We start from the raw sequence: 16,842 nt of genomic DNA, 5'->3' as shown, positions 1-16,842 counted from the left end.
TTAATAGAAAATAGTAAATGTTAATTTATAACTTAAAAAGAATGTTTCCTACTCATGTAACTATATGGTTCTTAAGTTTTGTGGACAAAAGTGAACAGATAAGTTTACTCTGGACATATTGCATAGGAACACTTTGAATGGTCAGTTGGAAGCAGAGGACTGAAACTCAGAAGAGAAGAGAGCGAATGTCAGTAGATATCACAGGTATGCAGATGGCATTACAATGAGTGAAACAAGAATGAACCAAGGACAGAATCCTGTGTAGAGGCTATAAAGAGAAGACAGAAAGAGAAGAGAAAAATGTGACCCAGATGTTTAACAAATGTTTGAATAAAGCCTACAGGGAAAAGTAAAATGTTGAATGCACAAAAAAATCATCTCAAATGCAAATTTGCCTCAATTTATATTTTCCATCTTTCTGTCTATTATTTATAAGACTTCCAAGGGTCAATTAGATCACTAAGTACACACATAAAACCATGAAATACAGACAATTAAAGGAAGGTTGATGCATATTTCTAATCTTATCTCCACTATTATTACATACTTGTTTTTAGAACATCATTAAGATATGTTTAAATCTAAGGACCAAATAAAGATTGTGAATGAAAAAAAATGTTTTCTATAGGAAACCATTAGCTACAGCTTTTAAATAATGACATTAAAATGTTGTGTTTTTTTTCAAATGAATTTGACACAATATTGGTAAAGATTTGGTGGATTAACCATTAGGTGCCACTGAGGAAAACTGCATTAACCATTTCATGACCATTGTTTCATCAGATAATGAGATCTTTGTATCCCAAAATAAGGACATCAGTCTAACTGCTCTTGTAAGCACTGAAGTAGGTGTTCAAGTAGAAAGAGCAGTTAGCCACAATGACCCTTGAATTTTCCTCAAATAACTCCAATTAAAAATCCAGCCATATACAGTGATGTAGATTATAATATATTGCACTCAGAACTAAAAAATGTATTATTCCATTGGGGAATCATATTCAGGAATTAAATCACTGAAGGGTTTAACCACCTGGAAAGTTCAGTAATTCACTAATGCCTCTACAGTTAAATATTTGATTTGATTAAATTTAAAGGCATTAATGATCCTGCTTGACTTGGTAAAGGAGAGACTGTTAATTCATGGCAAGTAGTGGCATAAAAGTTACTTAAATTATCATTGATAGCTACTTATCATCAAATGCTTGTAAATGCCAAGGCTTTGAGTACCAAGTGGAAGACTTAGTAAAACAAAGAGTAAACTGTTGGTTGTATCTAAGGATATTCACTGAAGAACTTGAGGAAAGTAATAAATGTGCTTGGGGCTTTATTTTTTAATTTTTATTTTTAAATACGTTTCGAAACATTTTAAAGATTTTATTTATTTATTTTTAGAGAGAGAGAGAAAAGGAGGGAGAGATATCAATGTGTGGTTGCCTCTCACATGGCCCCCACTGGGCACCTGGCCCACAACCTAGGTGTGTACCCTGACTGGGAATCAAACCCGTGATACTTCAATTCACAGCCCTCACTCAGTCCACTGAGCTACACCAGCCAGGGACTGCTTGGGGCTTTAAATCCTGAGCTTGAAGTCCAAGTGAGTGACCAGAAAGCTTCAATGACTATCCTAAAAGAACACATTTCCTATAGCTTTAGGACTAAGATTTCCAAAAACCAAACTAAAAGGCTAATGATGTTGCAAATAGCTGAATTTCAATACAAAATTTAATCTCCCATCTCCCAGTATCCCTTTTGTTAAAATTAGGGCATTGATTGGGAAAGTAAGGAACCAGAAAACTGAGATGGGGACATACTGGAAGATTTTCCTAAAGCTGGAGAACTTGAACTCTTGAATCTGTTGAGTCTTTTTTTGTAGCCCTAATCTGTATTTGAGGAGGTGAGTCTCCTCTTGTCTAAAGAAATTTAATCTTCCCCACCCCAGGCAATTGCCTTGTAGAGTATTTCTGACCCTTTCTTGATCCTACCCTCAATACCTCTATATGCTACTAGACCAATGAATAGATGTACACCAGCAGACCCCAGAAGATGAAGTTCAAAGTGTAACCTATGAGGTGGTATTGACACTGAAGAAAAGAATTGCATGATTTTCCTAATTAAGATAGAAACCTAGGAAACATTTCTGGAAATACATTCAAAGAATGCAATGTTAGTTCAAGAAAAAAATTATTACTATAGCACACTCTGAGAGATTTTGAATTCATTATGTTATCTTGAGTGGCTAACAATAACTTACAAGTTTGCTTACCTTGTGGCCCATACTAAATAAAGTTGGAATGCCAAAAAAAAAAAAATTACACTGTACCAGTAAGTGTACAAAGTCTTACAGATGTCAGAGTACTTGAGTGGATTTATCATGTAATAGCTGCTTACTTATCCATTGACTGTGTTTCTTAGGAGAATCAAGAGTAAACTTGAAAGCAACTCTGTGAGAAATATATGTGTGGTGGGAACCCTGGAATCTTCAGTGAGCCCTTGGTGAGGTACTCACAGCGGGCCAAGAATGACAGTGGGACCTGCCTCCAGAGAACTCTGCAGGTACGAGAGTTTGGGCCATCCCCACCGGACAAGGAACCTGGGAGAACTGAGGCACTTTCTGAGAGGAAAGGGAGAATAAAATCATAAACTCATAGTGTAAGAAAGTAGATGCAAATACCTGCTGCAATCACATGACCATTAGCAAATTGAGGGCTATAAGAGGTCTGTAGTTGGAAAATGGATGGATAAACATATGTGCTTGAATGGTTTAAACCCAGGCATGATTCCATAACAGAGAACCTGAGTATAGCTAGGATCAAACTTAAATTTAAATAAATGTTCTTATATTATGATATTAAATACTAAACTATATTAATATGATTTAAAATAAAACCAGAAGAAGAAAATTTTTTAGCATTTTGTATGATTAGTTTCCTATATGGGTAATACTAACTATGGAAATAATAAAAGGATGTTTCCTAGTATATAATAAGTATATACTTATATATACTTATGTAAGTACATATACTTATATAAGTATATACTAGTATATATAGTATATCATATCATATATAATATGATATTTGCATGAAATAGAAGGAATATGAACTAAAGATTATTAAAGTCAGTAATGAGAAGGAAGAAAGGATTTACAGAGCCACTGCTATAATCTCCGAAGATGAAGGTTTCTGCAATGATTAAGCTGCATCACTAAGCCTTTTTTGGCACTCACGAATCTCAGGTGTGCCTGATTTTTATTTTAAGTATCTTTGAGAAACAGGAAGTTTATTTTTTCCTGACTTTATTTACCCACAATTTATTAAACCCAGAATCATGTGCAGTGGCTACACATGATTAAAGAGTAGACATTGGAAGTGAAGTAGTAAGCAAGAGAGCACTACAGATAACCATTAACAAAATATAAGAAATGCACTTACCAATACCAAAAGTTATTGATGTTTTCAGATAAAATAGCTGGCAGTGTTTCCATATCTGGGCTTATTTAAGAGAGTCAACATAGGACAGCAGCAGTCAGCAGCTCCTAAGGCAAACCTGGTACTTGGTCCTAGTAGCCCTGTTTCTTACCCTGACCGGTGTGGCTCAGTTGTTCAGGCATCATTTCACAAGGCACTAAGTCCCCGGGATTCCCAGTCAGGGCACATGCCCAGGTTACAGTTGGTCCCCAGTTGGGACGTGTGCAAGCAGCAACTGACTGATGTTTTCATCTCACATCGATGTTTCTCCCCTCTCTCCTTCCCTTCGCTCTCTCTAAAAAATAAATAAAATTGAAAAAGAAACTGTATTTCTCTTAATTAGACTGAGTTTCCATGCAATGAAACTTGAAAGGGGAAAATAATGTTTTAAAATAGGGAGATAAATGGTGATGGAAGGAAACTTGACTTGGGATGGTGAACACATAATACAATACACAGATAATGTATTATAATCAACCTGAAATCTATATAGTTTTATTAACCAATGTCACCCCAATAAATTCAATAAAAAAGAAAAAATAAAGCAGAAAAAACTAAAATTAAAAAATCTATATACACTTATTAAATTTAATTCAATCAATAAATAGAGTTTTCTGTTTATTTTGTTTTGTTTTGCAGATAGAATAGACACTTGCTTAAGAGCATAAACTCTGCTCCCTGACTGCCTGGGTTTGAATCCTGGCTCAAAAATCCACTGGGTTCATGGATTTGGGTCACTTACTTTACTTCTGTGTCACAGTTGCCTCATTTGTGAAATGGACATAAGGTGCTGTTAAGCAATCAGTCTACAGATCAGTTAATGTGTATAAATTGCTTAGGATAGAACCTAGCATGTAGTAGGTACTATGGAATTATATACAATTATTATTTTATTTTAGACAATTTTGAAACCTTAGTTTGTATCAGGCGCTGTAGGAAACATTCTCAGTTTTTCCTAGTATTTACCTCTCCTTCCACCCCAAAATAGAGATAAATATTAAATTTTGCATCTATTGCAATAGCACATTGAATACTAACAGCTGTCAAAAATAGCCAAAATAAGTGTGTGATGTCAAAAGCAGGACTATGGCTTTTTAGTTCCCTCTCTCCCTGTCACTGTGCTCTTTCCATTCTGCTGGTATCATTGACTTCCAGGAGTGATGCTCTGTGGCCTACCTGGGTTTCTTATCTAGATGCAAGGGAAACAATCTGATTAATTAATTAATATTAAGTAATTTATGAACTCTAGCTCGGCTTTCTGGTATAACATAATTAAGACATTTTAACTATCAGAGATGTCCAACTGCATTAAGGGATGCTTTACAATGCATGTGCCAGTCCTTCTCAGTGCTCTTTGAAAGCAGGAGCACACTGTTTTTTGGTTGTCAATCAATGTTCAGTAATCAGTAATCAATGATCTATACAAGTTTGCTGTATAGCTTCAGGTTTATTTTGGTATATATCAATGATAGATTGTTGCAAAGACCAGCTATAGCTACATTTAAGTTAATCAAAACAAGTATTAATCTGAAGTCAGGATACACCATCAAGAGATTCATAAATTTATCCAATAAAAGTGTAGACACTGGGGGGCTCCAAATTTTTTTAGAGCTTCACCAAGAAGTAGTCAGTTACTCAGAATAAATTTGAGTGAAGATTGGTCACATCAGGCACCCTGGTTTGTTAAGTTTCTCTTCCAAGCCTAGGCTTGTACATAAGGTTGAGACAATCCAGCTGTGAACCTTGGCTGGTGACCTACTGTAGACAATCTCACCTGCACCAGGTGTACCACCCCATACGAAGCTCAGGCCTGAACCTCCTTCTAATGCAACAAGCTTAGCCTAACACTTCTTATGTATCTCGGGAAAAATAGATTCCCTAACTCAATTTTCAGAACTAGAACAAGGGATAGTTATCCAGATGTTTCTGCGAATTATCCTCATAAATGCTTACACCAGCTAGTATATACTAGCTTGTGATATAAGGGAAATATTGTGAAATGATTCTTATGCTGGAGGTTGTACTAGAAAAATTGATAACAATAATTTTAATAATGATGCTAATTGTAAATATATAAATATCTTATTGCTCTTATTGTGTACAATGCTTAAAAAGCAAACATTACTTGTATTATTTTATTTTATCACTACAACACTCACCTGAGCTAGTATTAAAATGTTGACAAATATAAAGAACAGAGTTAGTCCTGGCTGGTGTAGCTCAGTGGATTGAGCGCAGGCCTGTGAACCAAAGTATTGACAGTTCAATTTCCTGTCAGGGCACGTGCCTGGGTTGCGGACCAGGTCCCCGGTCGGGAGCATGAGAGAGGCAACCACACATTGATGTTTCTCTCCCCCTCTTTCTCTCTCCCTTCCTCTCTGTCTAAAAATAAATAAATGAAATCTTTATTTTTTTTTTTAAAAAGAATGGAGTCATAGCTGGGCAGTGTAACTCCAAGGTCTTACTCTATGTGACATTTAAGTATAGTGGCAACTTTTGCCTACATTCCTGCCAGGGGTTCCCACCTATGTTCTTGTCATGCTACTAGGCAGCAAGGAAAACAGGGAATTCACGTGTGCACATGATCTCCTTCATCCTGTGAGTCCAGAAGACTCTGAAGGATGCTGCTGAAGTTCACCACCACTGACACAAGGTAGCCTGAGGATGCCACCCTGTACAGCACAGAGAGAAACAGAATCAAAGTTACTGTGTTGTAACTGTGAATTGTAGCCTATGCTTTAGAAGGCATCCAACCAACATCCCCTTTTAGAATTTGAGTGTGTTAGCACTGTGTATAATTTTTAAAGGCTATGGGTTTTATGGAACTCTATATGTCCTTTAGAAAAACACTAATAAGTCATAGACTTTGAAAACTTACCCAGGAAATGTAGGAAGATGCTCTTCTTGAAACAAGAAAGGCAAATGCAGAAGCAGAAGGCCACTTTTATAACGCCATAGAAATAAATATATAATCACGTGGTTCTGTTTTCCTGACACTAAAAAATACCTTAATGTCAGCTCACAGAATTGACCCAGAAAAGATACATCAATTGCCACTTCTGTTTGTGCACCTTTAAAAATTTTGTTGATGAAAATATATCAATAAGATGTTAACACCAAGTATCTGCTAAAAATCAGCCCACCCACCACTAATGCAGTCTAAAAGATAACAGTTTCACTGATATGCTTTCAAAACACATTCTTTAAAATGTGACTTTGTAAATAATGTTAAAATTAAAATATTAACATAAGAGAAAATCTTCTACTGCACAACCATTAATTGAATTGAATAAATATCTAATGACAAACTTGTTCTTGCAAATCATTATACAGTAAAACTACACTTGACAACATATTATAATCCTTCATTCTGTTTTCGAGCTTGTGGTAACTGTTCTTATCTTTTTACTGATGGCAATAGGCCACAGCATATATTCCCTAGCCATGCACTACAAGCAATCTCTTAGAACAGCAGCCTCTGAAATTGAGTAGGTAAAACGGCAGCATTTGGAGAGAGTAGCCAATAACAAGCAGGTCTATAAGATCTCCCAGCAGATAGATTATTTTTAAATTTAGCCTGTTGGGACATTGTTCTCTGAAGGGTCTGTTTGTTCTTCATTGCTGCTTTCGCTATATGTTTTGTTGCCACGACTTTCACGTTAGCACACAGCATCAACAATTTCTGACACCCACGTCGGATGGAGTTTATTACTACTCACCAGGAGGGTTCACTGTCAGTAAGCCCACACTTAACACTGGGAAAATCGAGACTAGGAGTTATAAATATGTAGTTGTAGAAAAACAGCATATTTTTTTTCATAATTTCAGCATTAGGACTTATATGAATTTTTAAACTTTTTATTAAATTTATTGGAGTGACATTGGTTACGAGGGTCATATAGGTTTCAAGTGCACAGTTTTTATAACACATGGTCAGGATATTGCATGGTGTGCCCACCACCCAAAGTCAAATCATGTTCTATTACCATGTATTTGGCCGCCTTTGTAGCCAAATCATTTTCTGAGGAGCACCATACTGTTGTCTGTCTGTGTCTCTGGGTTTTGGTTTTATATCCTACATGTGAGTGCAATCATGTAGCTCTTAGCTTTTTGTGACATGAATTTATTGTATTAGAACTGATTGACTTAAGACAAAATACCATGAAGTGATAAATGAAGTAGAACTAGAGAATAATGGAGAAAAGTAATAAATAAATAAGTGTTTTTTCCACTAACGAAATTTCTTAACACTGAGTCTGGCTTCAAAATAACATTTTGTAATTATGGAGCTGGTAGCTACACATTATTGAGGATTTACTGTGCCTGGCACTGTGTGAAAGTATCATATGCATTACTGCTAATTCTCACAAGAATAGATTAAGGGCATTATACTTTCTTTATTTTAGATATAGGAAAAATGAGTCTGAGTTCATTCAAATAGCTTTCCTATAACTAGCTAGTTAGCATCCAACTAGTTCCTAAGAAACAAGGTGGCACAGAAAATTAAGCAATCTTAGATGATTCACAATAAAGTTGTAGTTTTGCTACTTTCTTCTGCTAGTGACTACTATAACACTTTTTATAAAAATAGAAAACTGTTTGATAAAACAGAAAATCTACCCACTCCTGAACTAAGCAGTGAGGAACTTCTTGGCTCTACAACTGGAAAACCCAGAGGCAGAGTTTGTCCTAGAAGGCTAATGTGAAAGATCAAGATTGCATTTCATCGCGTTTCTTCATTATAGCCACCCACAGCTTTGTCTTGGCCCAAGGCTGCCACGGCAATGTTGGACAGATGCCAGCGGCAGCACAGGCGTGCAGGCGTCCTCGCCATGTCTGTGGTAATAAAGGAGAACCGTGACACAACCATCAGAGAAAAGGGCTGAGCTTCATACTAATCAGGTCTTTCTAAACAGATTTGTAAACCAATGGCGTGCACTGATTGCAGAGCTATGTCCACGTGTCACTGTGGCACAGGAAATGGGACGGAAGAGCCAATGTCTTAGAAAAAAAAATCCTGACCTGATGTGGAAACAATCTTGATGTTTTCAAAAAAACTTCAGATAAAAGGCAGGTAACATATCGTTGGGAGAAAAACAAGAGTAACTAATGTGAAGGCTGGAAACAGTGATACAGTCCAAATCATGTGAAATTCTCATAGGCCATATTAAAGAGTTTAGACCTGATTCTAAATTCAAATCATCATTTTAAATTAAAAAAGTGTACTATCTAAATTAGGCCTTAGAAAGTGTGCTCTGGCTTTTGTGGGAATATATGATTTCTAGAAATAAGAGCAGTGAGACTGGTTTGTTCCAGTAGTCAAGGAAAGAGATAATGATCACTAGGACCAGAATTATGAGTTATACATATAACTCATAATCAATAAATTAATTCTTCTTCCACTGTAAATCTTCATAGGCCTACTCTATGTTGACAATCTACATTAAACAATTGATATTGATTTGCTAGATACCTCTATCAAGTAAGACTTTTCTGGAGTAAAGAAATCACAGTGCTCATTCCCTTGACAAGCATAGATTTAAAACCAAGGAAAATGAAGTGAAATAATCCACGTTGCACCAGAATCAGTACATTATTGGTCTTCTAAATTACTGAATCACATTGCACTTCAATACTTACTTTTCTTCCCAATGCATGAAACAGATGATTGCTATATACTCAAAGTTCAGATAAGAAAAATATTATAGTTAGCTCTGCTTTTATACAAAATTACCACTTCACATATCCTGTTGTATCGAACTCATTAAATACATGTTCATGTGTTCCTCTGCTTGAACTTTATTGGTAGCAGTGAGAAATTATTTCTGTTGTATTTGATGAAGTCTAACCACAAGTCACTCATTTTTCTCACATAAGAGGGACTAGAATGTATGAACGGAAAGCTTCAGACAGTAAGAAATGTTTCTCCATTGCTCCTTTCTGACTTGAAGACATTGATATATAACTTCTGAAATTAAAGAGATTTTCTGTTCTTTCTACACATGGACTAGAGGTTTTTCTATTTGAAAATATGAGTGGTTGGTGTAAGGCTTCTTTAACTCTAACACTCTATTTAAGATTAGTGATGTGAAAACTTTGGATTGGTGTTCTCTAAACTTTTGATTGCCTAACTTTTCTAAAACCTGTGTTTATTTCTCTTGCTTTCAGCACCATTTGTTTCTTGATCAAGAACAAAAGATTTTGGACTTTCAATTTATTATGATAATCATAGGAATAAGCCATTGATAAACTATGAAATATGTTGTGAATAAAGACCATTGGCAGCATTATATATTTTTTTACTTAAAGCACAAAATATGGAAGAACTATATTTACACTGATACCAGAGTCACCGCACCTTACATATCAGTGGCTCTAGTCCAATGTGAAAAAAATGCTAAAGACCATGTGAGGTGAAAGTTCCATTAAGCAAATTAAAAAATATACCCTCTTATTCAAGGATAATCCACTTCTATTATGGATCTCATCTGCTTTCTCATAACAATATCATTGACCTATTCTTACTTTATTAATAAAATTTTGTTAATTTTATTAATCAACTACAAATATTATAGATGATTGTAACTCTTAGAGGATTCTTATACACTTGCACTTTGCCTAGACAGAATAACAGATTAGATTGTTGTGATGATGATTTCCTAGAGTTAATATTGTATATAAATCAATTATGTCTGTGATATTGCTGGCCTTAATTGACACAGTTGATCTTCCCAGGTGAATAACTTCTTTCTTCTTCAGCACTTCACAAATGCATTTATTGAATATGTAAACTTTTTAAAAAATAAAATGGGTCTCCAGAAAAACTTATATTTTTTTCTCAAGGTGAATGAAACTATGTTACTCATTATAAAAATCAAAACAATTTCTAAAGATGTATACAATTTATACTAAGGGAAAATCTCAATTATTTAGGATGTCCTTGAATATTCTCCCTATTCAGATCATTGTAATAAGACAGTTTAGAATCTAAAAGATGTAGTTCTATCTCTACCAATATAGTTTCTGGCAAAATAAAATCAGTTGATTATGCTGTTAATAATCCTTCTGAGAACCAAAAAGGGGGTGGTTGTATGAACCCCCTTAGAAACAGAGTCATTACCAGGTCCTTACAGCAAAACTGCTAAAGATTGAAGAGAGGTTAGACTGGTCTGTTTTCTTGTTAAGTTGCAACATTTTATTAGTTAGATAACTCTAGCCAGTATGAGAAACTAAAAATAGACAGGATCTTAAACATAATAGAACATTATTTTCTGTTCACATAATAGTCCATAACAGGTGTTCCTGGATGACAGGAAACTTCCATTTTATGTTGTGAATCAGAAACTCAAATTCATTTCAGCCTGCAGCTCTACCATTTCTCAGCATTACATTCTTATCTGCACCTCTGTGGTGGGAAAGCTTGTGGGTGGTGGTAGAGGTGCCTGTGAATCTTAAAAGTCTTGCGTCAGAAATAGACACATGAACTTCTGTTCATATTTATTGCTAAAATGCAGTCCCATGTCTCCCACTTGATTGTAAAGGGAGCTACATATTACAGGCAAAGGGTTTGCAAGGTGAAAATAACATTTTTAATAAAAAGCTAACAATACCCGCCAAAATAAAGAATGCTAATCTCCATATCTATTTAAAGACTTCTTGCTGCACATTTAATGCCCTTAGATCCTCATGCAAGAAATACAACTCGAAATACGACCCAGCCTAAGTCTACAATCAGTACGGATATATATAGCCCTCAAATATTAACACTGAACAACAAGTAATATATCTTCATTGCACTCAAGATACAGTAACGAAACACTACTGAATTATTTGCAATAAAATTCTACTCAAAAAAGGAGAAGGGAAATGAATAGTAGCTGTGGCTTATGACAGTTCTGCCCTTCTACAGATCAGGTATCGTGAAGACCCTCCTGGCCTAGCTATGGAGAAGAATCGTTGATTAGACCTTGTGCTTTTCCTCTGGGGGGAATCTCCTTGTCCATTACCCTTGTTATGTTGGATAACAAGGAGAGTCTGAGATTCTGACTCACTGGCCAGATAAAATGTTAGCCCGACACAGTATTCTGACAGGATGTCACAAGACTCCTGGATCAGACCATCAAAAACAGCAGTCATAACAGGCAGTACATCTACTCATCATCCTTTGAAAAGAGAGCTTCTTGTTACTCTAAAGTGAGGACATCTCCAGGGCAGTGGCAGTAGGGCTTTTTTACTATGCTAGAAAATCTGTATAGAATTGTCTCTGACAATTTTCCATGGCTACATTTAAAATAGTCATTGGGATTACAGTCCCATGTGACTTGAAAACTTTTCTATACCATTATGCAAGTTTACAGTGCATTAGGATGTGAAAGCTAGTATACTCAAAAACATTTTAGTTTCAAACAAAGTTTTCATTAAAAATAATGCCCTCCCCCCAGCGCTGGCTGTTGTGGCTCAGTTGGTTGGGTATCATGCCATGAATTGAGGGGTCACAGGTTAAATTCTCAGTCAGGGCACATGCCTGGTTTGCAAGATCAATCACGGGTCAAGGTGCATACAAGAGGCAGCCAATTAATGTTTCATCTTTCATTCATGTTTCTCTCCCTATCTTTCTCCCTTACTTCTCCTCTCTCTAAAATAGATGGGCATGTTCTCAGGTGAGGATTAAAAATTTAAATACAATAAAAAACAATAAAACATACTCCCATAAGATATTTAGTAAGCCTGCAATATGTTTGCTTCTAGTAGATTTCTTTGGCCTGTAACCACACCTATTACTCTATTCTGTATTTAATTTTCCATCCTGCTTTATTTCTTTTACTTGTTCCATCCTTTGTATCCCTTTATTGATGGTCTACCTAAAGCTATATAGAACAATAGTCTTGTGCCGGCAGCTAGTTACCCATTGACTGATCTTAGTGAAATCTTATAGGCCCCTATGTCATAGTCTTTATCGATCATTTTTCCTATTTTGGTTTCAGAAATAGTCATCATCACAAATATATGAATTCTCAATATCCCTTTTATTTCAGCTTATAGATATTTCAAATCTGCTTGAGCTGATCCTTTTCTTACAATGTCTTAATTACTGTAAGGTGAAAAGAGCAACTAACACACAGTAATAAACTAAGTCTGTTAACTATTCACCTGGAGTTACAGGCTATAAACTAAACACAAAAACCAGTATGTGACTTTGGATGCTGTTATCAGAATTACGGCTCCTGGAGAATATACACCATTGTAGGCAAAAATCTTAAAGACCGGTTTTCAAGTTCCTAGGTGGTAGAAGAGCCTTGACTTTAAAAATAAATAAATAAAACCACTGTCTATATAATCAGTTTTGCACAATCCCAGAGTAATTTACCTTGATAACAATACTTGCTTTTTACAGTTAATAAACTGGTTTCATGTACACTAGAATGCATGTGATATTATCTCTCTAGCTCACCACTGTATTCCTAATACCCAGCAATGTGCCTGCCACATAAAATGAGACAGTAAGTACTTGATGAATTAATTTTAATGTAGGTACCTTATCAACAACCAATGTAGCATAGTTAGAATTGTAAGTATATTACAGATAAAGAAATTGGAAAATAAAAAATTGCCTAAAGTAAAACTACTCAAAGAAACAGTAAAGTCTAACTTGTATGAATGAAGTCACTTTGTTACTGGCTATATAAATACAAATATAGCTACAGTTAAAAAGAATAAAAGATACATAACATGTGTGTATGTTTATATATATAGTCTGTCTGGAAAAATCCAATCATAGTTAATATAATGAGAAAGGTTTGCACAACATTGATGTAACCTGGCAGCCAAGGAAAGTGGACTGGAATGCATGTGGTTGAACAATGATGACTTCATTGTACTAGTCAATGGGGGTGGTAGATGCCATTGAATGAGTATGTGTATCTTGTGGCTGTCACATTCAAAATGACTGAGGGAGCAGAATAACAAACCTGCATCAAATTTTGCATTGAACTTGAACATTCCTTTACAGAAACTATTCAGATGATTCAGAAGGCCCCAGCTGTGGGAAGCTGGTGATTAGCAGCTTCTTCACACCAACACGTCCACTCATGCATCAGGTCTCATGCGGTTTTTAGGCAAAGTGTCAAATCACCCAGGTGACTCAGCCCGCTTACAGCCCAGATTTGACACCCTGCTACTTCTGGCTTTTCCAAAACTAAAATCACCTTTGAAAGGGAAGAGATTTCAGACTGTTTATGAGATTCAGGAAAATATGACAGTGCAGCTGATGGTGACTGGGAGAACTGTGTGAGGTCCCAAGGTGCCTACTTTGAAAGGGGATTGAGGCATCATTGTCTTATGTACAATGCTTCTTGTGTCTTGTATATTCTTCAATAAATGTCTCTATTTTTCATAGAAGATGACTGGATATTTTCTGGACAGGCCTTGTATATATACACAAACATTGTATACACACCTAAAGAAACTTGCAAATTATTAGGGAAAACATGCACATACACTCCACTTAGGATTACAGGGCTGAAGAAGACCTTACATGGCATCTAGTCTACCCATTTCACTTTACAAAATGAACAGAAATTATGAATATGTGTATAAAAAGTCACAAGTAGGTTATTTGCTTAGACACAAACTGAATTTTATTGCATTGCTCATCAGCCAGTTAAATTACAGTGGCTGACAAGTTCTGACGGAACCACGCCCTCATAGACCGGGGATTTTCCCGGGGATGGCGATCAAGCTCAGGGCACGGACCCCGAGTGACACACTGCTTTTGCTCACACTCAGGTTTTATACAAAATTCATATTCAACCAGATGAAACTGGATTAGTGGATTCAAAGTTCTATGTAAATTTTGAAACATTATGGTTCTGCTTGAAAATATTCCAGCACTTTTTGCCTAAGGAAACAGTAGCAGCGTAGGTGCCCTAATGGTCATCGCGTGGGACTGTATCTAACAGAGCAAGGTTTTGAAATATTTTAGAGATTGGTCAGCTGGATGAATTTTTGACAATTACCGTATCTAAAAATAGTAGCGTACTCTTCGAAGTTGGAAACTTGCATTTTCTCAAACCTGTGGCAGTCAGGCTGTGAGACAAGAATAAGTATTCATTACCTGTGTAAGGACATAGCATAATAATAGAAAGGTAACTAAGTACTGTCTTGTTCTATTACTTTAATGTGTGATTTATGAACTGATTTTAACAAATAAAAAATAACTGGATTACTAACAAATTTGTAATAGATGTTAAATTTCAATGCCTTTTATTAGTAAAAATTTTTGAGCATTAATTTCTTATATTGTCTACACATTTTTACTTTAACAAATGAAAGAAATAACAAGTAAATTTCCAAGGCAAAATATTTTTAACAGAATGGAGGTAGCAACATAGAGGCAATTTAGTATCTTTCAAAAATAACATTTCTAAACCAGGCCTGAAGCCTGTACCAATAATACAATTCTATATTGCACCCTCACTCTGTAGAAATCAATCTTTCACTGAAATAAGAAGTTACTTCTAGTTTCACTTTTTTCCATAAGTGCTTTTGCTTTAAATTGAAGCAGTTTTAAATTCTCCAGTGGAAACTCTGCCATTCTTACAATAATGATGGCAAATACAATTTTTAAAAAGCAAACTACCAAATTGATGTGTGAGTTTTATACCTCCTATAATAAAATAATTTCAAGGGCCACTAAGGGCGTAGTATCCAATGCATTTTTAGAATGAAATTGTTATATTACTCTTCATTGATATGCCTAGAAAAACTATATTTAACATTAATTTGATATGAATAAAACATTTTAAAGATGTGCAAAATATTATAGGTTTCATTAATAAAATGTAGTTTATTCTCTTCATGCAGAAAAAGAGACATAAAAAATGTCTTTTAAGAGCACAGGCTTCATGAGCCGGACTGCCAAGGGTCAAATCCCCACAAGTATCTATCATGTGAAAATTGACAACCACTTTATGTTTCAGGTTCCCTGACCCATAAAACAAGGACAGAAAATGCACTTACTTTTATAAAATTGTAGTGGTGCTATGACTTTAAATACATAGAGTAATTAGAACAATGCCTAGCACATAGTTAAGTGTTTTATAAGTCTTGGATAACATTATGATTGGTGTATCCCAAACAGAATTACAAAAGTATTTCTCAATTATTTTTATCAACCTATACTCCCTTGTACTGTGGCATTCCTGAATCCATAGAAAATGAGATTTATTTAAAGCATGAGCCTTACATTTGGAAAATATTTAATTCATGCAAAACTTTATCTATCTGATGTAGTATTAAATCTTAAAATAAGTAAAGGAACTTTCAAAGACATAATCAATTTTATTGCATATTTACTTTTAATAGCATAAAGAATCATTTTGAGACAATGAATGTCCCATAGTGTACTATCATAGTGTTTAATCAAATCTGATCATTATAAAAATACATACAGAAGGGGGGATTGTTGGCAAAGTGGAGGGCTGGGGTGCATATTTCTCTGCCTCGCTTACAATGTGTCTTAAAGGAACAGTTGGAATTAGCCCAGCTAGGTAAAGTATAATGGTTATCGTATAAACTAGTAGAATATTCTAGGCAAGGAAGCTTTATAAGAAAACCTCCATCCCATAAACAAGGTAGGTGTGCAGAGAATTTTAAGATTTTTAATTATAGAGTTAGGCAGAGTTTTGAAGGTATTGAATCTCATGCTAAATAAATTGGGCCTATTCCTATGAGCCAACGCATCCAAATGTTTGGGATGCCTTCTGGCCACAGGACTTAATCAGGAACATCTGTTCAGAGTATTTTCTTTATCATTTTACACATGAGTTTCTGAAAATTGCTCTTGAAATTTACCAGCATTTAGCTCAGTATAGATTTGCCCCATAAATATGCCCTCACAGTCAGAGAGTGACTTTCTATTTAGATATGAGCTACTATTGGGAAATTCTTAGACATGTTGACAAACCTGTATTAGCTAATACTTCAGAATAAAATGATAACACTTTCTAAGTTTCTCTATATTCCTCTAGGGAAATATAGATCTAATACAACTTTAGGAATACCGAGAGAATATATTCTCTATATTCCTTTAAGGAAAATATATCTAATAGAACTTTACATCCATGAATGGATGAGCAAAGGAATTAAAAGTATAATTGTTATTTTGAAGAAAAATAACACACTGAATGTTAACAATTTTTTAATTTTAGAGGGAGATTTATTTACTTATGTATTTATGATTAAAAATGCTTCAATTTTAGAGATGTCATCTTTGGAATTTAAAATAGGATATTAATGAGAGAAATTGTTTTACAATACAGGCAGTTTTAAAATATTTGTGAGATGTCTTTCATTTAAATTTTTTAATAATTCTATA

The sequence above is a fragment of the Artibeus jamaicensis genome, unplaced genomic scaffold, assembly GCF_021234435.1.
Source record: "Artibeus jamaicensis isolate MK-2021 breed Jamaican fruit bat unplaced genomic scaffold, CSHL_Jam_final contig_233, whole genome shotgun sequence".
Classification (NCBI taxonomy): Eukaryota; Metazoa; Chordata; class Mammalia; order Chiroptera; family Phyllostomidae; genus Artibeus; species Artibeus jamaicensis.
The sequence above is the reverse complement of the archived record's forward strand: the minus strand, read 5'-3'. Positions refer to the sequence as shown.